The sequence below is a fragment of the Hyperolius riggenbachi genome, chromosome 2 (assembly GCF_040937935.1).
Source record: "Hyperolius riggenbachi isolate aHypRig1 chromosome 2, aHypRig1.pri, whole genome shotgun sequence".
NCBI lineage: Eukaryota > Metazoa > Chordata > Amphibia > Anura > Hyperoliidae > Hyperolius > Hyperolius riggenbachi.
Window position 1 is genome coordinate 430,300,660 of NC_090647.1, and position 26,000 is coordinate 430,326,659.

The 26,000-nt window shown below is 43.5% G+C and overlaps 1 protein-coding gene across 1 annotated transcript in view; it reads left to right on the forward strand.

Moving 5' to 3' along the window:
* The window catches only part of ZBED1 (zinc finger BED-type containing 1), a 439,106-nt gene that overhangs the window by 16,894 nt on the left and 396,212 nt on the right, over positions 1–26,000 (forward strand). The gene's annotated exons all lie outside the window — the stretch shown is intronic.

A 26,000-nucleotide genomic window follows, 5' to 3' on the forward strand; every position in this document is an offset into this window, starting at 1 on the left:
ACACTGTCATTCTTCTATTCTGCAAATGAAGATTCTGATTTATAGTTGTAGGTCCAGACTATGCTTTCCTTAAAAGATTTGATTAGATTATTCCCAATTAATAATTCTAGGCTAACACTTTATCTTGGTCATATAGTTTTTTTAAAAAAATCTCATAACAGAATTCCAGTTAGCCCTTCTGCACACGCAGACAGTGTATAGGAGTGTTTAAGAACTTGCAATAGTGATTATAACACAAGCAAAAATAATTTGCCTATAGTTTGCTTTTAAAATTGTAGATTTTTTTTTTTTTTTTTTTTTATCATCCACTTTGGGATATTCTGGTGCCTTTAGCGGCAGTGGATGGTACTACGTAAGGGAGATATTGGTTAAGGTGTAACTAAGATGGGGGATTAAAAAGAAAATATACATACCTGGGGCTTCTTCCAGGCTCATCGTTCCCACACCATCCTCCGCTTCCTTGTTAGTCCGCAACTGGCCCCGGTAAGTCGTCGCAGTCCGGCCGCGCACGCCCCCCCCCCCAACCTACCTGCTGCGCTCCCATTGTCAGTGTTTTGTGTCTGTGCAGTACAAGTATAATCTTGTTATAGTAAACTCTGGTCTAGTAAGCATTCTGTTATAGTAAACTACCTCTCCAGGTCCCTGACAATCTCCATTATAAGTCTATGGGAGCAACACCTAGTATAGTAAACTCTGATATATTAAAACTTCTGTTATAGTAAACGTTTTTTGGCCCCTACCTGATGCTGACTCTGGATATAGTAAACAGCGGGTGGTGTATATGTCATATGTCAGTGTGAAACCCATGGTTGGCTGCTCTCTTCAGGCTGGTTGCAAGTTGATGCCTGATAACATTTGTAAGATGAGAAGAATGGCACTGGATATACAGTACTTTACAAATAAGCAGCCTGTGGAAAATGAGGAACAATGTGAACGTAAATAAGAGGATGCAGTGTTACCACTTCCATTTTGTAATCACTGATAAAAGTATCATCACAGTCCACAGTCACAGGGATTGTACGCACTCATGGGTTTCTACTCTTTTTATTAGCGATGACACTCCTGGTAAGGTGTGGAGGGTAGTACAGGCTACTTTCACTTGTAGAGCAGACTAGAGCAGGCCTACTCGATGCAAAATTGAGAGTGGATAGGAGAGTGCTAAGTCCCACCCGCAGAGGTATCGGAGCCACTCGCATTACAGATGCGATTGGCTTATCATGATTGGTTGCATTTTGAAGTGAGGCTTTATGATTGGCTCAAACGTGAGCAGAACGTTTTTTTTCAGGACACATGCTGTAAGTCTCGCCCGCTGATGTATTGGAGCCACTCACAGGAAGCAAGTGGCTGCCTCTACTCAGTGAAAAGAATGATCAAGGATATGCAAATTCTTCCGGGTTGATGCAATTTTATGCAAATCTATGCAGTTTGAAAATGGACCAATCAATTTAACTACTTAAAGACCGCTCCATGCCAATTGGGCAGCTCTAGGACCGCCTAACGCTAATTGGTGTGCAGTCTTGGGGGCATGTTTTGTGTGAAGATTATGCGTGCGCGTTTCCGCTTCAATGACAGAGCTCTGCACCGTCATCAGTTTCCCAGCGGCGATCACCGCTAGGAGACTGTTAGACAGCGAAACCGCTGTCTATTTACATAGTACAGTGCTGCGATCTACGCCAGCGCTGTACTGGGGACAGCCTTGTGGCTAAAGCCTATAATAGACGATTGCGCTGATTGGCTGGGAGGGGGGGGGGGGGGGTAAAGTGATAAAAAACCAAATAGGCAAATTTTATTTATTCAGTGACGGCTGCAATTTTTAAGGAGCCCTGGATATTGTACCAGCAATTTGTCCAGCCTGGCTATGCAGCTCTAAGGAATGCTTAACCTTGTAGTCCACCAAATGTGCAAGTGCTTGTACTATACCTCTATTGGGAGGACAAAGTTGGTCCTTTGCAACAGAGAATGTACCAGGGCATACCAGGCCATTTCTAGGGCAATTTCTGATATAGTAAACCACTTTTCCTGGTCCGTTGGAGTTTACTATAACGAGATTATACTGTAGTACTATGCAGGCACAAAACGCTCCTGGCGGCGGGAGGGCGCATGCGACTGCGCATGTGCAGTTGGCCCCAGACCAGAGGGCTTTTCGGGGACAATTGCAGAACAACGAGGAGGAGGACGGCTTATTCCTCACCCTACCTCCTGCACCTTCATAGCAGCCTGAACATGGCATTACTGCAGTAGCACAGTCCATGTGACAGGGGGGACGGACAAACTGATCTCTGCGCATGTGCATCGTTCTTCCGTGCAGCTATGCCACACACTGCTGGGAACTCATAGAGTATGGGTGCTGGAGCTTTGTTGCCACGGCAACAATGCATATGCGCACTTGACTCTGTGTGTCTGCCTATAACGTATCTTCAGGGTCCTCTCTGTGAGAATGTCCCACAAAATGCATTTGCTTGCGACAGTTGTATAACAGCAGTTACTGTGACATTGCGGAGTACAGGAATATACCATGCTGTAGATGTAGGCAGCAGTTCATTTAGGTGAAAGAAGACAAACGTTATATCATACTTACCTTACACTTGGTTCTGTCTAAGCTCCCATCAGACCTCAGTGTTACCATACTTTTGGCATTTTAACAACATTTTATAAAAACTATTATTTTGCAAAACTAATTGCACCTTTCTTTACCGCTTTTAATTGCTGTTTAAATCATCCAGTTTATATTTTTAAATTATTTGGCACTGATGTCCTTTTTAATATACTTTCAAAACAGAGTTCATGGTATGTACAGGATCTTCTCAAAAAATTAGCATATTGTGATAAAGTTCATTATTTTCTGTAATGTACTGATAAACCTTAAACTTTCATATATTTTAGATTCATTACACACAACTGAAATAGTTCAAGCCTTTTATTGTTTTTCTTATTGGTGATTTTGGCATACAGCTCATGAAAATCCAAATTTCCTATCTCAAAAAATTAGCATATTTCATCTGACCAATAAAAGAAAAGTGTTTTTAAAACAAAAAAAGTCAACCTTCAAATAATGTTCAGTTATGCACTCAATACTTGGTCGGGAATCTTTTTGCAGAAATGACTGCTTCAATGCGGCGTGGCATGGAGGCAATCAGCCTGTGGCACTGCTCAGGTGTTATGGAGGCCCAGGATGCTTCGATAGCGGCCTTAAGCTCATCCAGAGCGTTGGGTCTTGCGTCTCTCAACTTTCTCTTCACAATATCCCACAGATTCTCTATGGGGTTCAGGTCAGGAGAGTTGGCAGGCCAATTGAGCACAGTAATACCATGGTCAGTAAACTATTTACCAGTGGTTTTGGCACTGTGAGCAGGTGCCAGGTCGTGCTAAAAAAATGAAATCTTCATCTCCAACTGAACATAATTATTTGAAGATTGACTTTTTTTTTTTTTTTTTTAAACACTTTTCTTTTATTGGTCGGATGAAATATGCTAATTTTTTGAGATAGGAAATTTGGATTTTCATGAGCTGTATGCCAAAATCATCAATAAGAAAAAACAATAAAAGGCTTGAACTACTTCAGTTGTGTGTAATGAATCTAAAATATATGAAAGTCTAATGTTTATCAGTACATTACAGAAAATAATGAACTTTATCACAGTATGCTAATTTTTTGAGAAGATCCTGTGTATAGAGTGGGGTATAGTTACTGTATTAGCCTAGGCCTTTTTTTTAACATTGAGTCTCAAGCATCCAGGAAGCACACTAACCGGCATCAGCCAATTCCCCCATCAGTGGCAGATAACCAAGACTACAGCATTGTGATCTTTTTATAATGAAAACTTTCATAAGCAGAATACAGGTAACTAAATTATTTCCTGTGTTAAACCTGTAGAAAGTGAGTCTGATACTTGTGTGTTTATTCCATTTTGAATATTCTGTTATTGGATGGAAATTGAACAGAGTAATAAGGACAAATAAAAGGATGTTCTTTGTCTTCAGTTTTCTGAGTTTTGCTTGCATGTTAAAACTGATGTCTCAGTAGCCTTTTTAAAATCTTTGCAAAATAACTGCTTTTATTTCTCCTGCACTTTAGTTTGCGCTTTTGGTGCTTTATTCTTTTCCATGCTGTGAAAGGTCAATCTAGAAGGCTGCAATGTCAAAATGAAAAAACTGTGAACATAAACATTCTCGTGAAAGATCTTTAAAAAAAAACAACAAAAAAAAAACACAAAATGCTTAAACAACCGAAAATAATTGTTTTCCATTTTTTAAAAATACTGGATCATACCAGGTTCAAGGCTGCTTGCCCAAAGTACAGTATCTAATATTCTTAGCAAAGGAAGATAACAAAAGAAATTAATTATAAAATAATGAAGTCTGTCCACAAAATATGTTCACTGATTTGTCTTTTTACTCATCATATCTTAAAAATGAGCAACAGCATTATAAATACATTTGTACTTTTCGTTGCTGTTTTTTTTTTTTTTTTTTTTTCCCCGATATGAAAAACAGAACTTTTTAGAAATGTTGAAAAAAAGAATGTCATAGTCATTAAAACTCCTGTTCATACACAGTTTATATACGTTTAAAAGAACATTATCCTAAATTTAAATTCATTTGAAATAAAAATAGAAATTTGCCTTCTTAAAACATAATGTATTTGCTATTATTCAGGTTGAGCATATGCATCACCGTTGAATATGCAAATTGTCCCTTTTTTGTCCCTGAAAGCCAAACACCCCTCCAGAACCGCTGGAATGCAATGATGTCAGCTTATTAATTTCACAGAGCCACATTTATCCAACGTACATACTGGCTGGTCCTTATCAGTGCATAGCATAGAGTAAGATTACTCTGTTTGCATAGCATTTTTAGTAACATCCTTAATTGTTAAAAACTCCAGGTGCTTAAGGTAGCCATACACTGGTCGATTTGCCATCAGATTCGACCAACAGATAGACCCCTCTCTGATCGAATTTGATCAGAGAGGGATCGTATGGCTGCCTTTACTGCAAACAGATTGTGAATCGATTTCAGCCTGAACCCCCCCCCCCACCCGTATACATTACCTGCTCTTCCAGCGCGACTCCCCAGGTCTCTGCTGTCTTCTTCTCCGCTCTGGTCTCCGGGTCCGGCATGCTTCACTTCCTGTCTGGGGAAAGTTTAAACAGTAGAGCGCCCTCTACTGTTTAAACTTCCTGCAGGGACAGCAGTAAGTGAAGCATGCCGGAGACCAGACCAGAGCGGAGAAGACAGCGAAGAGTCGCGCCGGCGGAGCAGGTAATGTATTGCGTCGGTCGTCGGGCACTCGAAAGCCGCTAGCGACGATCTCCCTACCCGCGGGCGATCTACAGTATTTTTCTGCACGGAGCGATCGACGGGATCGATCTATGAAATTTAGCGTCAACGATATGACAGCAGATTCGATCCCAGTAATTGAATCTGCTGTCGATCGGCGGGGAATCGGCTAGTGTATGGCCAGCATTAGGCCTCTTGCACACTGCAAGCGATTCAGATTCCGCTTTTTAACCTGTTTTTACATCCGATTCAGATTCCGATTTGCAGTGTGCAGGGAGCAAACTGCAAATCTGAATCGGATGTAAAAACTGATTAAAAAGCGGAATCTGAATCTGAATCGCTTGCAGTGTGCAAGAGGCCTAACTCCTTCCTCTGTCATTCTGAGGCTTTGCCTTTTTGATGCGCTATGAGTTCGCAGGAAAGCTGATTGACATATCCTTCTTTTCAGTAAGTGTAATAGGGGTGTCTGGAAAAAGGGTGCAAAATAATACTTCTAGCATATCATTTATTTTACTAGTATCCTACTATCGCTGGTTCCCGATAGTCAAATGTCAGTAATTATACTGATATGCTACTTTTCTTCACACTAAACCTACCATATTTGCTCCTAACACTGACCTCCCCTCACCTACTCCTTACACTACCCTCTCCCCTATATATGTCGAACACTAAACTCCACTTGCCTATATAATGCTCAGAGTTCAGTTACAGTATAACCAAACTCTGGTGCACTACTGCTCCCAGCCAAATGGCTCTGAAGTTGTTTAAAACCATATTTCCTGCAAGCTAATGATTTAAACTCTCCCAGCACCGCAGGCCATGCCAATAATTAACCCCATGCAGCCCAATAAATGTGCTCCAGTGCCGTGTCTGTATCAAAAGCAGAGTTCCGCTACAACTCCATCACTGCCGTTCCTGTAACGGAAGCAGAGTTCTGCTACACCTCAACCAACGCTAACAGTGCTGTCTCTGTGTAGGGGAAGAAGAGTTCTGCTACACCTCCACCACCGCTAACAGTGCTGGCCATGTAGGGGAAGCAGAGTTCTACTACACCTCCACCACCGCTAACAGTGCTGTCCATGTAGGAGAAGCAGAGTTCTGCTACACCTCCACCACCGCTAACAGTGTTGTCCATGTAGGGGAAGCAGAGTTCTGCTACAACTTCACGGCTGCCAACAGTGCTGTCCATGTAGCGGAAGTACAGTTCTGCTACAACTCCACGACCGCTATCGGCGCTGTCCCTGTAACGGAAGCAGAGTTCTGCCACAACTCCATTGCTGCTATTTTGCTCAAGTGCTTCCAGTGCCCAAATTACCAGATTTAGCCATCAATTCACTAGGTTAACCTAGGAACCTATGACGGTGTCCAAATTCCTGTGCTGCAAACTGCTGCCAAATCAACTACTTCGCTCCTTTTTAAGGAATGGCAGTCACTATAGGTCCTAAGTCAATAGAGAGGCATGGCTTTAACTGAGAAATCAAATTTACTGCCCTGAGGTACTGTGGATCTGTGAATGGGTACGGAAAGTTTTTTTTTTTTTTTCAAAGACTGTTGTTTTATCTAATCAGTGTACCCCCTACTACAGTCTCTGTAATGGTTAACGTACCAATTGATCTATTAAAAATGCAAGTAGCATATAATCATTTCTAACATACATTCATGACCTTCTCTTCCTCAAAATATCTGTTGGGGTACATTGGGTACATTGTTGACTCTGACCCCAGTAGTTGCTGTGGACTCTTCCAGGATGAAGAGTCTGAGTGCTTACTGGTCTTAATGTTTAAATAGTTTTATTGGGGTTTTTGATAAAATAAACAGTACAGCCAAATAGGCAGTTGTATACATTTGTCTATAAAAATGTTCACATTGGTAACAGTAACATAGCTTTTATAACGGCCGTTGAGAACAGTTTTCCAGATCGAACAGTATTCATAGTGATAATAACACTTGTTTATATGTCATACATGTAGTAATAATCAAATTGGTGTACTTAACGCACATATTGTTGCTAATCCTGTTACTAGATATGTTTCATAGTAAGAAGAATGTTATGATACTTCCATATATAAAGGATTAATTGACTATGTTGTTTTGAGATTAGCTATAATTAGATTGGAGCAGATCTCCCTGAGAGTTGGGGGACCAAATCCACCCTGCTGAACTCTCTGGTCGCGTCTATCTCAATAAAGGGGCCCATACACTCAGCTGATTTTCTGGCCGACCGATAAAAATCGATCGATTGCAAATCGGTTGGCCGATCGGCCGATTTCGATCGATTTTGATGGATTTCCATCGAACTGGCAGGGTGGAAAATCTAAGTCGATCTGATGAGATTGCTTATCATTTTGCATTGGCCCTAATGGAAATCTGATGGCAAAAAAAATGCCATCAGATCGAAATTTCAATAGATTTCAAACTGAAATCTATTGGAATTCTATCCTGGTAAAAAATGTTCTAAAAACACATCAGATAGATCATCAGATGCATTTCATATCTATCTGCTGCTAATCTGACGAGTGTATGGGCACCTTAACCACTTGAGGACCTAGGGCTTTCTACCCCTTAAAGAGACTCCGTAACAAAAATTGCATCCTGTTTTTTATCATCCTACAAGTTCCAAAAGCTATTCTAAGGTGTTCTGGCTAACTGCAGCACTTTCTACTATCACCATCTCTGTAATAAATCAATGTATCTCTCTCTTGTCAGACTTGTCAGCCTGTGTCTGGAAGGCTGCCAAGTTCTTCAGTGTTGTGGTTCTGTGATGCATCTCCCCCCTCCAGGCCCTTCTCTGCACACTGCCTGTGTATTATTTAGATTAGAGCAGCTTCTCTCTTCTCTCTTATCTTTTACAAGCTGGATAAATCCTCCTCTGAGCTGGCTGGGCTTTCACATACTGATGAATTACATATGGGCAGAGCTGTCTGCACTCTGCAGGAAGAAACAGTCTGACACTTCAGTGGAAGATAGCTGCAGGGGGAAAGAAACACACAAATGATCTCTTGAGATTCAAAAGGAAGGGTGTATACAGCCTGCTTGTGTATGGATGTATTTTCTATGTGTGGACACACTGTACATCAACCTACTTCCTGTTTTGGTGGCCATTTTGTTTGTTTATAAACAAACTTTTTAAAACTGTTTTTAACCACTTTTAATGCGGCGAGGAGCGGCGAAATTGTGTCAGAGGGTAATAGGAGATGTCCTCTAACACACTGGTATGTTTACTTTTGTGCGATTTTAAAGAGAAACTCCGACCAAGAATTGAACTTTATCCCAATCAGTAGCTGATACCCACTTTTACATGAGAAAAATAATGATTTTCACAAACAGACCATCAGGGGGCGCTGTATGACTGATTTTGTGCTGAAACCCCTCCCACAAGAGGCTCTGGTACCGTACGGTACTCTGGGCAAACTGTCACAATGTAACAATGTTCAGACAGGAAATAGCTGTCTGTTAAAGCCAGACCAGCTAGAAACAGCTCCATAATCTGCCCACAGTAACAATGTCACCATGTAATACAAGTCAGAATGTGAATCTGGGAGAGGAAAGATTTTACAATGAGCAAACACTGACTAAATCATGTATACATAATTATTGTAAAAATGAAGCACTTTTTTTATTACATTATTTTCACTGGAGTTCCTCTTTAACAATACAGATTCTCTTTAAGGACCGGCCACTTTTTTTCCATTCAGACCACTGCAGCTTTCACGGTTTATTGCTCGCTCATACAACCTACCACCTAAATGAATTTTGGCTCCTTTTCTTGTCACTAATAAAGCTTTCTTTTGGTGCTATTTGATTGCTCCTGCGATTTTTACTTTTTATTATATTCATCAAAAAAGACATGAATTTTGGCAAAAAAATGATTTTTTTTAACTTTCTGTGCTGACATTTTTCAAATAAAGTAAAATTTCTGTATACATGCAGCGCGAAAAATGTGGACAAACATGTTTTTGATTAAAAAAAACCCATTCAGTGTATATTTATTGGTTTGGGTAAAAGTTATAGCGTTTACAAACTATGGTGCAAAAAGTGAATTTTCCCATTTTCAAGCATCTCTGACTTTTCTGACCCCCTGTCATGTTTCATGAGGGGCTAGAATTCCAGGATAGTATAAATACCCCCCAAATGACCCCATTTTGGAAAGAAGACATCCCAAAGTATTCACTGAGAGGCATAGTGAGTTCATAGAAGATATTATTTTTTGTCACAAGTAAGCGGAAAATGACACTTTGTGAGGAATAAAAAAAAAAAAAAAAAAAGTTTCCATTTCTTCTAACTTGCGACAAAAAAAAATGAAATCTGCCACGGACTCACCATGCCCCTCTCTGAATACCTTAAAGGGTCTACTTTCCAAAATGGGATCATTTGTGGGGTGTGTTTACTGTCCTGACATTTTGGGGGGTGCTAAATTGTAAGCACCCCTGTAAAGCCTAAAGGTGCTCATTGGACTTTGGACCCCTTAGCGCAGTTAGGCTGCAAAAAAGTGCCACACATGTGGTATTGCCCTACTCAGGAGAAGTAGTATAATGTGTTTTGGGGTGTATTTTTACACATACCCATGCTGGGTGGGAGAAATATCTCTGTAAATGACAATTTGTTAATTTTTTTTACACACAATTGTCCATTTACAGAGATATTTCTCCCACTCAGCATGGGTATGTGTAAAAATACACCACAAAACACATTATACTACTTCTCCTGAGTACGGCGATACCACATGTGTGGCACTTTTTTGCACCCTAACTGCGCTAAAGGGCCCAAAGTCCAATGAGTACCTTTAGGATTTCACAGGTCATTTTGAGAAATTTCGTTTCAAGACTACTCCTCACGGTTTAGGGCCCCTAAAATGCCAGGGCAGTATAGGAACCCCACAAATGACCCCATTTTAGAAAGAAGACACCCCAAGGTATTCCGTTAGTAGTATGGCAAGTTCATAGAAGATTTTATTTTTTGTCACAAGTTAGCGGAAAATGACACTTTGTGAAAAAAACACAATTAAAATCAATTTCCGCTAACTTTTGACAAAAAATAAAATCTTCTATGAACTCACCATACTCCTAACGGAATACCTTGGGGTGTCTTCTTTCTAAAATGGGGTCATTTGTGGGGTTCCTATACTGCCCTGGCATTTTAGGGGCCCTAAACCGTGAGGAGTAGTCTTGAAACGAAATTTCTCAAAATGACCTGTGAAATCCTAAAGGTACTCATTGGACTTTGGGCCCTTTAGCGCAGTTAGGGTGCAAAAAAGTGCCACACATGTGGTATCGCCATACTCGGGAGAAGTAGTACAATGTGTTTTGGGGTGTATTTTTACACATACCCATGCTGGGTGGGAGAAATACCTCTGTAAATGGACAATTGTGTGTAAAAAAATCAAAAGATTGTCATTTACAGAGGTATTTCTCCCACCCAGCATGGGTATGTGTAAAAATACACCCCAAAACACATTGTACTACTTCTCCCGAGTACGGCGATACCACATGTGTGGCACTTTTTTGCACCCTAACTGCACTAAGGGGCCCAAAGTCCAATGAGTACCTTTAGGATTTCACAGGTCATTTTTGTTTCAAGACTACTCCTCACGGTTTAGGGCCCCTAAAATGCCAGGGCAGTATAGGAACCCCACTAATGACCCCATTTTAGAAAGAAGACACCCCAAGGTATTCCGTTAGGAGTATGGTGAGTTCATAGAAGTTTTTTTATTTTTTTGTCACAAGTTAGCGGAAATTGATTTTAATAGTTTTTTTTTCACAAAGTGTCATTTTCCGCTAACTTGTGACAAAAAATAAAATCTTCTATGAACTCACCATACTCCGTACGGAATACCTTTGGGTGTCTTCTTTCTAGAATGGGGTCATTTGTGGGGTTCCTATACTGCCCTGGCATTTTAGGGGCCCTAAACCGTGAGGAGTAGTCTTGAAACCAAATGTCGCAAAATGACCTGTGAAATCCTAAAGGTACTCATTGGACTTTGGGCCCCTTAGCGTACTTAGGGTGTAAAAAAGTGCCACACATGTGGTACCGCTGTACTCAGGAGAAGTAGTATAATGCGTTTTGGGGTGTATTTTTACACATACCCATGCTAAGTGGGAGAAATATCTCTGTAAATGACAATTGTTTGATTTTTTTACACACAATTGTCCATTTACATAAAAATTTCTCCCACCCAGCATGGGTATGTGTAAAAAATACACCCCAAAACACATTATACTACTTTTCCTGAGTACGGCGGTACCACATGTGTGACACTTTTTTGCAGCCTAGGTGCGCTAAGGGGCCCAACGTCCTATTCACAGGTCATTTTGAAGCATTTGTTTTCTAGACTACTCCTCGCGGTTTAGGGCCCCTAAAATGCCAGGGCAGTATAGGAACCCCACAAGTGACCCCATTTTAGAAAGAAGACACCCCAAGGTATTCCGTTAGGTGTATGGCGAGTTCATAGAAGATTTTATTTTTTGTCACAAGTTAGTGAAAAATGACACTTTGTGAAAAAAAAACAATAAAAATTAATTTCCGCTAACTTTTGACAAAAAATAAAATCTTCTATGAACTCGTCATACACCTAACAGAATACCTTGGGGTGTCTTTTTTTTCTAAAATGGGGTCACTTGTGGGGTTCCTATACCGCCCTGGCATTTTACAGGCCCAAAACCGTGAGTAGTCTGGAAACCAAATGTCTCAAAATGACTGTTCAGGGGTATAAGCATCTGCAAATTTTGATGACAGGTGGTCTATGAGGGGGCGAATTTTGTGGAACCGGTCATAAGCAGGGTGGCCTTTTAGATGACCGGTTGTATTGGGCCTGATCTGATGGATAGGAGTGCTAGGGGGGTGACAGGAGGTGATTGATGGGTGTCTCAGGGGGTGGTTAGAGGGGAAAATAGATGCAATCAATGCACTGGGGAGGTGATCGGAAGGGGGTCTGAGGGTTTGGCCGAGTGATCAGGAGCCCACACGGGGCAAATTGGGGCCTGATCTGATGGGTAGGTGTGCTAGGGGGTGACAGGAGGTGATTGATGGGTGTCTCAAGGTGTGATTAGAGGGGGGAATAGATGCAAGCAATGCACTGGCGAGGTGATCAGGGCTGGGGTCTGAGGGCATTCTGAGGGTGTGGGCGGGTGATTGAGTGTCCTAGGGGCAGATAGGGGTCTAATCTGATAGGTAGCAGTGACAGGGGGTGATTGATGGGTAATTAGTGGGTGTTTAGGGTAGAGAATAGATGGAAACACTGCGCTTGGGTGGTGATCTGATGTCGGATCTGCGGGCGATCTATTGGTGTGGGTGGGTGATCAGTTTGCCCGCAAGGGGCAGGTTAGGGGCTGATTGATGGGTGGCAGTGACAGCGGGTGATTGATGGGTGGCAGTGACAGGGGGTGATTGATGGGTGGCAGTGACAGGGGGTGATTGATGGGTGATTGATAGGTGATTGACAGGTAATCAGTGGGTTATTACAGGGGAGAACAGATGTAAATATTGCACTGGTGAATTGATAAGGGGGGGTCTGAGGGCAATCTGAGCGTGTAGGCGGGCGATTGGGTGCCCGCAAGGGGCAGATTAGGGTCTGATCTGATGGGTAACAGTGACAGGTGGTGATAGGGGGTGATTGATGGGTAATTAGTGGGTGTTTAGAGGAGAGAATAGATGGAAACACTGCGCTTGGGTGGTGATCTGATGTCGGATCTGCGGGCGATCTATTGGTGTGGGTGGGTGATCAGTTTGCCCGAAAGGGGCAGGTTAGGGGCTGATTGTTGGGTGGCAGTGACAGGGGGTGATTGATGGGTGATAGGTGATTGGCAGGTGATTGACAGGTGATCAGTGGGTTATTACAGGGAAGGACAGATGTAATTAATGCACTGGCGAATTGATAAGGGGGGGGGGTCTGAGGGCAATCTGAGCGTGTGGGCGGGTGATTGGGTGCCCGCAAGGGGCAGATTAGGGTCTGATCTGATAGGTAACAGTGACAGGTGGTGATAGGGGGTGATTGATGGGTGATTGATGGGTAATTAGTGGGTGTTTAGAGAAGATAACAGATGTAAACGATACATTTGGGAGGTAATCTGACGGCGGGTTTGCGGGCGATCTAATGGTGTGGGTGGGTGATCAGATTGCCCGCAAGGGGCAGGTTAGGGGCTGATTGATGGGTGGCAGTGACAGGGTGTGACGGGCGAGCCGTCAGTGCGCAGAAAACGCAGCCGCAACCGTCTTCCTGCCTCGGTTGTCGTTGCGCTGCCCCAATCAGAATCTCATGTCTGTGGACACCAGGCAGTCCAGCCTGGGGGGTCTCTGCTGTCTTCAGAGAAATAGTTAGCCTAGTTCTTTTCATGAAGCCTGTGCCCTGTGACTTGCTAATGAAGCCAGAGGGGTAACACTCAGATGTTAATTAACAAACCAGGAGTCTTTTCAGAGCCAAGGAAGCTAATCCCAGCAGGGGGCAGACTTAGCGGAACCATTCAGCCAGGATAGGGAAACATAGAGTTATGATCTTTATGCATGTTTTAGAAGTACCATACATCGGAGAAATGTGGAAGTTATATCATTCTGCTGGTCCGGATCTTGTGAGTTTTTTTGATATTAAATTTGGGCCCCTAGCCTAACCAGAACGCTGGGAATTCCACCGTTTTTGAACCGGGCATGCAAACATGCCCAAGTTTGATATCATATTAATCGGTAGGTTCTGGGGATCGAGAATATGTAATTATTATCTGTGTGCCGGCCGCGCAGGTCTGCCTAGGGAACCTGTCAGGATTATGAGTTTGCTAAAGCCCCTGCCCAGATGTGATTACCATAGTCCGGCCTGGGGGGCCGCCTCTGGAAGCCCGCCTCTGAGCTCAGCTCCATTAAAAGTGAATGAGCTGCCTGGGAAGAAATTCCTCCCTTTACCATCTTCAGGACACACGGCCACTATGAGGAACAAGTGGTGGCCATATTGCCAGAGCTAAAACAAAGGACATCCTCCATTTTGTTTGGATTCTAAATCTTGCTGAACTTTACTCTGCAACAAAGAACTCTAAGAACTTGAAACCGTTTTGCTTGAACTTGACGATTTTCCCACAAAAGGACATATTTCCACAAACCATAAGTATTTTTCTCCCTTCTTTTATTTTTCATACTGGCTATTACTGTCTTAATAATTGTGATTTTTAATAATTGTCTGTATATATTAATTATTTATATTGCGTGAATAAACGACTTCCTCCAAGTCATTCACTTTCCGCTACCCTGCTTATCAGCACACACAGAAATGATCCCGGGTCTCTGAAGATACGCTACTGTTTGTTGTTGTTGGCTAGACAGAATATCGTGTGTTTAACCGTTTTATCCGCAGGATTAGTCAGTCAGTTAGTGGGCCCCACGGTCCCATAGTAACCGCGGTGGTGGCAGTTTACTCTGAACCAGTAGAGGACGTTGTAATTACCCGTGTCTCACAGGCTCCCTTCGGAGTTGTCTGCGGCTAATTCTTAACGGTTCCTGCGCATTGACTGCGACCAGAGTTCGCACGATCTGTGCGCTGGCACCGTTTAGAAGGCTAAGTGCGGTCAGCCACAAGGGCTCCTGTGACACAGGGGGTGATTGATGGGTGATAGGTGATTGGCAGGTGATTGACAGGTGATCAGTGGGTTATTACAGGGAAGAACAGATGTAATTAATGCACTGGTGAATTGATAAGGGGGGGTCAGAGAGCAATCTGAGCGTGTGGGCGGGTGATTGGGTGCCCGCAAGGGGCAGATTAGGGTCTGATCTGATAGGTAAAAGTGACAGGTGGTGATAGGGGGTGATTGATGGGTAATTAGTGGGTGTTTAGAGGAGAGAATAGATGTAAACAATGGATTTGGGAGGTGATCTGATGTCGGATCTGTGGGCGATCTATTGGTGTGGGGGGGTGATCAGATTGCCCGCAAGGGGCAGGTTAGGGGCTGATTGATGGGTGGCAGTGACAGGGGGTGATTGACAGGTGATTGACAGGTGATCAGGGGGATAGATGCATACAGTAAACAGGGGGGGTGGTCTGGGGGGGGGGTCTGGGGAGAATCTGAGGGGTGGGGGGTGATCAGGAGGGGGCAGGGAGCAGGGGGGGGATAAAAAAAAAAAATAGCGTTGACAGATAGTGACAGGGAGTGATTGATGGGTGATTAGGGGGGTGATTGGGTACAAACAGGGGTCTGGGGGGTGGGCAGGGGGGGGGGGGGGTCTGATGGGTGCTGTGGGCGATCTGGGGCAGGGGGGGGAGAAATCAGTGTGCTTGGGTGCAGACTAGGGTGGCTGCAGCCTGCCCTGGTGGTCCCTCGGACACTGGGACCACCAGGGCAGGAGGCAGCCTGTATAATACACTTTGTAAACATTACAAAGTGTATTATACACTTTGTATGCGGCGATCGCGGGGTTAACATCCCGCCGGCGCTTCCGTATAGCCGGCGGGATGTTGCAGCGAGCGAGCGGTGACAGGCGCCGGCGGAGGATCGCGTCACGGATGACGCGATCGCTCCGCCCATGCCCTTAAATGGACCGCCGCCTCTGTGGGTGAGCCGGTCCTTAAGGGCTCCACTTCCCGGCCGCCTCTGTGCGTTAGGCGGTCGGGAAGTGGTTAAGTCAAAGCATAGTCATCTATGTGTTTCCGGTTAACATTAAGTTGAGTAGTTTCATTCGCTTATGTCTTATACTGTATATTTAAGCTTATTTATTCATTCTGCTTATTGTGTACCCCAATAGAGATTGAGTGCGTACTGGTCTTCACCAGAGAGTTGCATAAGGGTTGATGGGCCACAACCACTCAATGGGCTGCTTTTCTGCAAGAAAATTGCAGGTCACAGCTACCAGGATCGCTCCACCTGTGACAGTGAACAGGAGGCACAATGGGGCTGAAACTTAAGCTGGAGTGTTTGCATTTTGATATCTGGAGAAGATATGGGGCCATATGCAATTCACTTTTTCACCTGAGTTTTCTCCTAGGAGATCATTTTTCATCTTCGCTTTAAAATAACTTTTCAGCACTTTTCAGCTAATAAAGTACCAAACCGGAGGTGAAAAGGTACTATCAAATTATTTTGAGTATTTTCTTGCTTTCTGGTTACTTAAAGAGAATCTGTATTGTTAAAATCGCACAAAAGTAAACATACCAGTGCGTTAGGGGACATCTCCTATTACCGTCTGTCACAATTTTGCCGCTCCTCGCCGCATTAAAAGTGGTTAAAAACAGTTTTAAAAAGTTTGTTTATAAACAAACAAAATGGCCACCAAAACAGGAAGTAGGTTGATGTACAGCATGTCCACACATAGAAAATACATCCATACACAAGCAGGCTGTATACACCCTTCCTTTTGAATCTCAAGAGATCATTTGTGTGTTTCTTTCCCCCTGCAGCTATCTTCCACTGAAGTGTCAATCTGTTTCTTCCTGCAGAGTGCAGACAGCTCTGCCTGTATGTAATTCCTCAGTATGTGAAAGCCCAGCCAGCTCAGAGGAGGATTTATTCAGCTTGTAAAAGATAAGAGAGAAGCTGCCCTAATCTAAATAATACACAGGCAGTGTGCATAGAGGGGCCTGGAATGGGGAGTTCATAGCAGAACCACAACACTGAAGAACTTGGCAGCCTTCCAGACACAGGCCTGACAAGTCTGACAAGAGAGAGATAGGTTGATTTATTACAGACACTGTGATAGCAGAAAGTGCTGCAGTAAGCCAGAACACATTAGAATAGCTTTTGGAACTTGTAGGATGATAAAAAACAGGATGCAATTTTTGTTACGGAGTCTCTTTAAAAAGCATTTTATTGGTAAGTTTAAAAATATCACCTAGGAGAAAACTCAGGTGAAAAAGTGAATTGCATATGGGCCATGATGTCAAGAACAAGCAAGTAGATCATAGCAAATGCCATCAAATGTAGTCAGTCAGGATCCACACACAGGTCAGACCAGGCAATGATAAAATGGAAGGTCAATCAAGTCACAATTTAAGGGTCGGTGTGGCTGACTCTAGCGTGAAAATGTTCTCCCACAGTGTACTTATTGTTTGACAAATCCTGAACCCTTGAGAGTGTGACCTTTTGTGAGTCCTACTAGTTTTGGAAACTAGCTGCAGTCCAATCCTTGTGAATTTCCCCCAAATTCTTGGATGGGCTGTGCTTTACATCCTCTCAAGGCTGTAATTAATCCTGTTGCTTGAGCACATTTTTTGCCATTTTTTTTTTCTTCAACTCAACTTTCCATGAATATGCTTGGATACAGCACTCTGTCAACAACTAGCTTCTTTACCCCTCTCCCTCCTCCTCGCTGTTCCAGCATTGGTATGGAGCTCAGCCACACTGCACAGGTGCAGACAGCTTGCACCTATGCAGTAGCATGGAGCCACAGGGGTTCAGCTTTTTCCACCAAGCCTGACTGGCGGTTTCATGCTAATCTACAGGTAAGAGCCATCCCCTGCAGTGCAGCCATGCCTGTTCTTTTACATGCCATGCCTGTTCTGAATGTCCACTTTTGATTTTGGGGTTTCCATGTGAAATGTAATCTAATAATTGTTACCTAAACGGATGAAATAATCTGACAGTGACTTCAGTTTTTAAGGCTGTATTATAATGCTATCATTATGATAGATTATAATCACGTGACAAAATGCAATAGCTTGATTTATAGACTTATCAATCGCATTTCAGATGACGGTAAATGAATACTGTCTTGCGTGTCTAAGTTTCAGTTGGTACTTTTTATACTAAACTGCTACCGACATTCAAGGCCAGCTTTAACTCATGCTGCACATAAATTATGGGGAATATTTATAATGGTGTGGAATTATGTATTTATCACTAGATGATGACTTTTTGGATTATTTTTAATACATTAGTACCCTGAGAAAAAGTGAGAAAATTCACCACCTTTTTATTTTTAAAATCGATACTTTACAAAATGTTATCACATGTATACACTTATTGAAGAAAAATTACTTTTGCAAAAAAAAATTGGTAATTTAGTCTCCTTTTCTGTGCCCAAATAGTGCTGAAAAACTGTAGAAAGAGTGCAGGAGTGCCTAATGAAATTTTTTTTTTTTCAACTGGTGATTCACCTACTTGCTGCATGCCGTGCAGTATATTCACGGCCCTGCAAAATTGACAGGATGCACCAGGGCTGGGAATACAAGTCTGCAGCGGCATGTTGCCGTTTGCTCCCGTTCGCCCGCACGCACGCACCGCCATTACCGCCGCTTAGAGGGGAAGTTAATGAATGAGATCACAGTTCCCATTCATAAATCTAAGTCCCTGATTCATTGAATGCCGGCGTCTACGAAACGCCGGCATTCATTGCATCTTCCTGTTTTTAGACTGCTACGCATTACTTCCGATTCACGTGCTTACGTAGGTGAATCGGAAATAATGACTGAAGACATCTTGTGGCCAAATAGTATATTACACCAAAATTCATTTTTGTTTAATAAAAATCCCCACACTGACTTTTATAATTATTTCCCTCCCATAGTACCCAAACTTTTTTTTTTATAAATATATAAAGGGGGGAAAAATGTACATAAAAATATGTAAGTAGTTACTTTTGGGACTAAACTTTTTAAAAATGTATGTCAAGGCGGTATATTACTATTTTTAATTTATGGGCTTGTAATTAGTGATGGATGCAAAACTGAAAAAATGCACCTTTTTATTTCCAAATAAAATGACAGGTGAAAATTGCTCTGGTCCACAAGGGGAAAAAAAAACCCTCAGTCAAGTGGTTAAGCAGTCTTCACTTACCTTAGTAAATGGGGTTAGTATATGGGGTTAGTCCATGCCAGACAGAGAAAAATATAACTTTGAGGCCCGGTTGTACACCTAAGATTAGTGGTGCATAACCTGACAGATGCAAGTTGATTTACATTGAAAGAATACCTTGTGTGGCAGATAAATGCAAACTGCTGTTATTTTCTTGATGACCCTTGTGAATATGGGTGGATACAGCACTATACAGTCACATATATGTATGTACAGAGCAGTGCATACAGTACTAGGAAGAAATGTACCTTTTTAAGCTACTCCCACATAATGTGAACAGTAGAGCAATGCTTTTAGCACATTGTGCGTCATGAATATACAGATGGAAGCACTTTTGCCCTATTCTGGATGTACTTCATGTAAGGAAGATGCGGGAACAAATGTGGGTGTGACCAATGCAGAATAGGGAAATTGTTTTCCATGCAAACCAGCAACATGCAGCTTACAGAAAAATAACTGTGTACTTTACTTTAACACACATTTTGCTAGTACAGATATGATGCACTTGATCTCTTTAATGCCTGCACAGCCACCCAGCTTTTAAAGTGTACCTGTTGACATAGAAGTGGCCCAAATAGGTACTTACCTAGTTCGAGAGGATCCTATGGATAATCCAGAGGCTTCCCTCACCGCCCCCCTTCTCACCATACCAGCGCAGACACCCCCCCCCCCCCCCCCCACCCAAGCCCGTCAACAAGGCCTTCTCAACAGAGCTCGGCTTCATTGCTCCGAGCCAAAACAGCCGCTCCATGCTGCGGCACAAGTGCAAAAAGTCCTGTGCAGTGCCACCATGCTTATTAGAGTATGAGAGCGTGGTTGCGAACTTCTGGGGTTACAGCTCTGAAACTGCCTGATGGACTGTGGACTGTGGAAGTCTCTGGAGGAACAAGAAGCTTCCCTCCACTGAGGTAAGTATCTAATTTTTGTCCCAAGATAACTCACGGTTGCTTTAAAACAGTGTATACTTTCCACTACCAAACATGTACATCCTGTCCTGTGCCTAACAAAATTATCCTTATTTAATGTGTAAAACGGATTGAAGTTATCCTCTATAATAAAAGTAATGTGTCCCTGCGTCCTCTCCTGTCCCTGTGTCGGTGCATTTGTGCTACTGCACGTGTGGCCCGCGGGGGACAGGGAGCGCTCAAGGCGGGGAGCACGGCTTGAATGTCGGGCAAGGTGTTGGTGAAGGGAAGGTCGCAGCTGAACCCTAGTGTCCATTTTAAATGGGCAGGCTTAATGCCTAGTCAGATTATATTTGCGGGTTTGATTGAAGTTGAGCTTTAAGTTTCTGGTGGACAGTGGTTGATTACTGATTATTTTGGCATAGAAGGCATCCCATTTCTGTGAAGTCTTGATCTCCACAAATGCCTACTGACCCTGTGATATACTGTATGTCTGAATCAGCCATCTGAGTCTGGCTTCTGAATGGTCTGTACAGGACACACTGTACATATGTCTATTAGCTAATACAGGCTTACTAAACATGTTTGTAAAAAAAAAAATTATGAACTCTCAATTTCAACAATTGTCTTGTTGGTGGGCACTATAAGCACGGATTTAATTGACCCTTTTACTCTGGACAAATAACATTTTAAGTTTGTAAAGCAATCCTGAACTGAAAATAAACATATGAAATGATTAATTGTACACATTTTAGTAGTGGGAAACAGAACATTGGTAACAGAGTCTCATCATTTTATTTTCAGTTTAAGGCCCATTTCCACTGGGTCCAAACACAGTGCGAATTCAGCTCTGTTGCTTAAACACAAACACTACAATTCGTGTGTGGGCAAAAACAATTGTGCTTGCGTCAATTGTTCAGGCATTATGTCCTAATCCCCATTGCAGTGTATAGGCACTGTACGGTACTGTACTGATTTGGACATGAATTTGCAGCTACACAGGTGACACATTTATCTCCTTGACAGTCTGATGTAAAAAATCTGCTTCATTCAGCTACAAAACAAACAGAAGTAATGCCTCTTTGAACATTTCAGCACTAAAATGTTTTCTGCAGTCTTTTTTCTCAGCCAGATAAAAGGATTTTGCTTTCTATTTACTTTTTTTGGACAAGAGCTGAATTCTTAGTGTACTGGAAATCATAAAGGGAAGCACGGTGGCGTAGTGGTTATCGCTCTAGCCTTGCACCGTTAGATCCCCAGTTCAGATACCAGCCAGGGCACTATCTGCAAGGAGTATGTAAGTTCTCCCAGTTTCTGCACAAGTTTCCTTTGGGCACTCAGATTTCCTCCCACATCCCAAAAACATACAGATAAGTTAATTGGCTTCCCCCTAAATTGGCCCTAGACTACGATACATACGTACATACTGTACATACATACATACATACATACATACATACATATATATATGACTATGATAGGGATTGTATTGTGAGCCCCTCTGAAGGACAGTTAAGCGACGCGACAATATACTCTGTACAGCTTTGCGGAAGATGTCGGTGCTACAGTGGTGTGAAAAACTATTTGCCCCCTTCCTGATTTCTTATTCTTTTGCATGTTTGTCACACTTAAATGTTTCTGCTCATCAAAAACCATTAACTATTAGTCAAAGATAACATAACTGAACACAAAATGCAGTTTTAAATGATGGTTTTTATTATTTAGTGAGAAAAAAAAAACTCAAAACCTACATGGCCCTGTGTGAAAAAGAAATTGCCCCCTGAACCTAATAACTGGTTGGGCCACCCTTAGCAGCAATAACTGCAATCAAGCGTTTGCGATAACTTGCAACGAGTCTTTTACAGCGCTCTGGGGAATTTTGGCCCACTCCTCTTTGCAGAATTGTTGTAATTCAGCTTTATTTGAGGGTTTTCTAGCATGAACCGCCTTTTTAAGGTCACGCCACACCATCTCAATAGGATTCAGGTCAGGACTTTGACTAAGCCACTCCAAAGTCTTCATTTTGTTTTTCTTCAGCCATTCAGAGGTGGATTTGCTGGTGTGTTTTGGGTCATTGTCCTGCTGCAGCACCCAAGATCGCTTCAGCTTGAGTTGAAGAACAGATGGCCGGACATTCTCCTTCAGGATTTTTTGGTAGACAGTAGAATTCATGGTTCCATCTATCACAGCAAGCCTTCCAGGTCCTTGTGACGCCGTCGATATGACATATCGAATGCGTCATGGAGTTACCAACGCTAGTTCTTCGCAAACCACCCAAACTGACAGTTTTTGGTTTAAATACACTTTTTTTTTTTCCCTTCGCCAAAGGGCTGGAGAAATCTTTTCATGGTCAGTTAATTAGCCTCCTGTTGAAAAGATTCTCTGCCAGCACAGGGGACCCCCTGAGGTGTTTATGACCTCATCCATCAGGTGAAGGGTAGATATCAGTTGACAGAAGCTCATAAATTGTAGCTTTCTCCAGCCTGATCGGCACCGACCCACTAGGAGTCCGACACCTAGCTGCCTTGTGGCCTGAGTTGAAAGGAGACAGGAATGATCCTTATCACGCCATCTGGGCACCCAAAGATTCAACCAAACTGTAGAAACTGTATTTAATAAATAGGCACAATTTGATAATATTTCTGGTGTTCCCAAGATCGCAGTTCCCTCAAATTCACGGAGTTTAGTAGATTCCACATGACACTGGTCCTGAGAGATTTTCAGCCCTCTGGATCTTTCGGAACCAGTGCCAGTAAGGTGAAAGGGGGGGACGGTGCTATTAGCGATCCAGACTCCTCGTGTTTGGTATTAGCAGATTCACACACTTACGCTGATTGTGAATATTCATTCGGGTTCTTGATATTACCTACGGGCATGCTGAGAGCGGGCAAAAAATGAATTGGCCCAAAACCTCTCCCTGCCTAAGGGGGCATTGCCTTATTCAAATTGCAAGGCTGGACTTGTATGTGTCATAACTCCTCCCACCTACAGTGAGGAACAAAACTGACATGATCCAAAAGTCCAGTGTCCTTTACCTTCAATCTGATGCCTAGTAACATCCTGGCAGCCCGCAGGGACACGGGCCAACCTCCATCTTTGAACTTTCTAACAAAGGCCTGTTGGCCGCATGGCAACTGCCATTTTGGGACTTTCGCCAAAGACTTGCGATTGCCGCATGGACTACCAATAACGGTATTTGAACTGTATATAATCAGACATCCTGTTCCTTTTCTTGCTTTCTCTCTGTCAATCAATCTGTTCTAAAATAAGCTGTGTGTATGTAGTTTAGAAATAAACTAACGATTTTATCGTTCAGTCTTGTGCCTGTTCTGGTCATCTGATTGCTGCTATAACGAATCTGCCCTCTGAAGAGTCGGTCATACTACCGCATTGTTTATGATTTGCTTATAAATTGTTGATTTGCTAGCTAGGTTGTAAATAACCGTTTCTTCCTTCTAGGATTAGCTAGTACCAGATTTCCTGTGCGAAATCGATAACTTTCGTTCCTCGATTGTAAATACAATTCGAGATTGCATCATATAGGGACCCAGCAACCTTTCTTTAACGTCACATTGCTCACAGTCTTTAAGCCGTCGGAAGTGACTATTCCCCGAACGGTGACTTGAGCGTGTTGAACGTGATTGGGCTGGCTACCGTATTATGATAGCGGGAGTCTCTTTCCTCCCTGAACTTGAGAGAGTGGTGGCAGTTTACTTTATTTACCCGATTTCCAGTGCGAAATCGATATTTTTAGTTTACCGATTGTATATACAATCAGAATTGTACATGTATGGGCACCTCCAACCAATCTTAACCGTTTACTACGCACACAGTGAATTTGCCTCCAGCAGTCTCTAGTGCATGAGACCTGCATGGCAACAGTGGCCTAGTAATACGGGATTGGTGGATGTTTGTCCCATTACATATTGTCGGCAGCTGCGCGACCAATCTTTATTGTCAGTCTGTTCACCGTACTTCCTGCGTATGCTAACGGGAGCAGATTAGACGGGATTGGCACGCTCTGTCGCCCTTTTCTTTCTTACCTCTGACGATCCAGCAACCGGTCTCGTTGTCCGTCTGCGCCCGTACTTCCTGCGTACGCTAACGGGAGCAGATCTCGACGGGATCGCGGGGCTGGATTGTCACATTGGATGGCAGTGGTGGTGATGGCACACCCCAAAACCAGGCATAGCCAGCTTTTGGGAAATCAGAGCGCAAAGATCTGACAAACTCAGTCTTTGCAACCAGAATAATAAGACAGTGGTCACTAAGTATCCTGTCTTGCAGAACCGAAGTTCTGGGCACAAAACGGTACACATTGATAGCGAATAGATTGGTCTACATTTCCTAACTTTTTCTTTGCTATATCCTACTCTTTCTTGTACTCATCTCTTCTGAATGTCTGATTCAGTTCAGTTTCACCAAAATTGGTCAGTTCCTGACGTGCAAGCCCTCTGCGAATCGCACGGCATTGCTGCTTGCAGCACAGACAAGGCTGAGCTGGTGGCATAACCCCAGAGATGGAATCCTTGTCGCCACCTTGCTTAATGCCTCCATACACCGCAGTCCTGATACCCCCGGAGTGGTTGGCAAACCTGACCGGCGAGGATCTGCGCATATACCAGGAGTTCCGAGAAGAACAGCGCCAGCATGAAGCAAGGATGCTCCAGCGTGAAGCAGAGCACCAAGAGCGACTGCGCCAGTTTGATCTCCAGGCCAAGGAGCGACGACTCCAGCGGGAATTGGAGTTGGCAAACCTGACCGGCGAGGAACTGCGCCGATACCAGGAGCACCGAGAGTGTCTGCGCCAGCGGGATCTCCAGATCGAAGAGCTACGGCTCCAGCGTGAATTGGAGTTGGCCCAGCTAACCCAATCAAATCAGCACTCTTCACTATGTGTTTCGGTGGAGAGATGCGAACCTCTACCCGTGACTCCCACAGCAAAACTTCCTGCCATGGAAGAGGGCACGGAACGAGACTTTCCTGTGCGCACCTCTGAGAGGGCGTACCATCAGGTTCCTGTACCTGACAGCCAGAGAACTCTGGTGCTGGGCAGTCACAGAACACTGTCCCAAGACTTGGAAGGAGGTAAGCCTACTGCATTTGCTCCTCCTGGTCCGGTGAGCGTTGCGCCACCGAGACCTGCAGCTGCTGCTATTGCTGCATCCCAGTCTGACACACCTGCCATTCGCACGTGTAATCTTTGTGGCTTGACTGGCCACATAAAGTTCTTCTGTCCCAAGAGGAAGAGAACGACCGTCCCTAGCCCGAAGATGGCTAGCAACCCTGATCCGTCACCTGCATCACCCTCTGCACAGCCTGTCAGCGTGTCAGAGATGCTCTACGGTTCCGGAAATCTCCACAATGCTCCAGTGGACGACCAGATCATCTTTTGCTCCAGTGCTCCAGAAGCAGATGTTTCCTTGGTCTGTTCCGACCTTGCCACAGAGGAAGATATTCTCCCACAAAAGCTCCTCACCCTGACTGAAGTCAGGCCCAACCACCACAACCCTGTTATCCCAGGTCCCGAGAAGGCCGGATGGGGGGTGGGTTTGCCAGAGTGGGCTGTTGCTGAGTTTCCCTCTCCTCCTGTGCTTGGCACTGATCTAGGCACGCTTGTGTGCCCTTCGGAATTTTCTGCTGATATGCAGGAGTTCCCAGCAGGACTCCCTGACCACCAGGTACTGTACAAGCCTTTGGGAAAACAGGGAGATGTCAAACCCTTACCTGCTATTGCTACTGTACCTAACGCCGCTGGGCGGGAGGTACCCTCAGATTTATATGTACCAGCAACTGACTGTCTTTTATCCCTTCCTGCACCTGTTATTACTAATGAAATTGCATGTGTCAGTGATAATTGTGATAGAAACGCTGTACATTCTTTGGCCATTACATGCTCTATGGCCAGCCGCATGAACTCAGAGCTGACAGCAGGGATCCCCTCTGACAATTCTGACTTTCAGGCGGGTGACACACATGCTAAAACTGACATATCATGTTATGCAAATGCTTTTGATAATGTTGTGCATGTTTGTGAGAGTACGCTGGGTGACGCCTT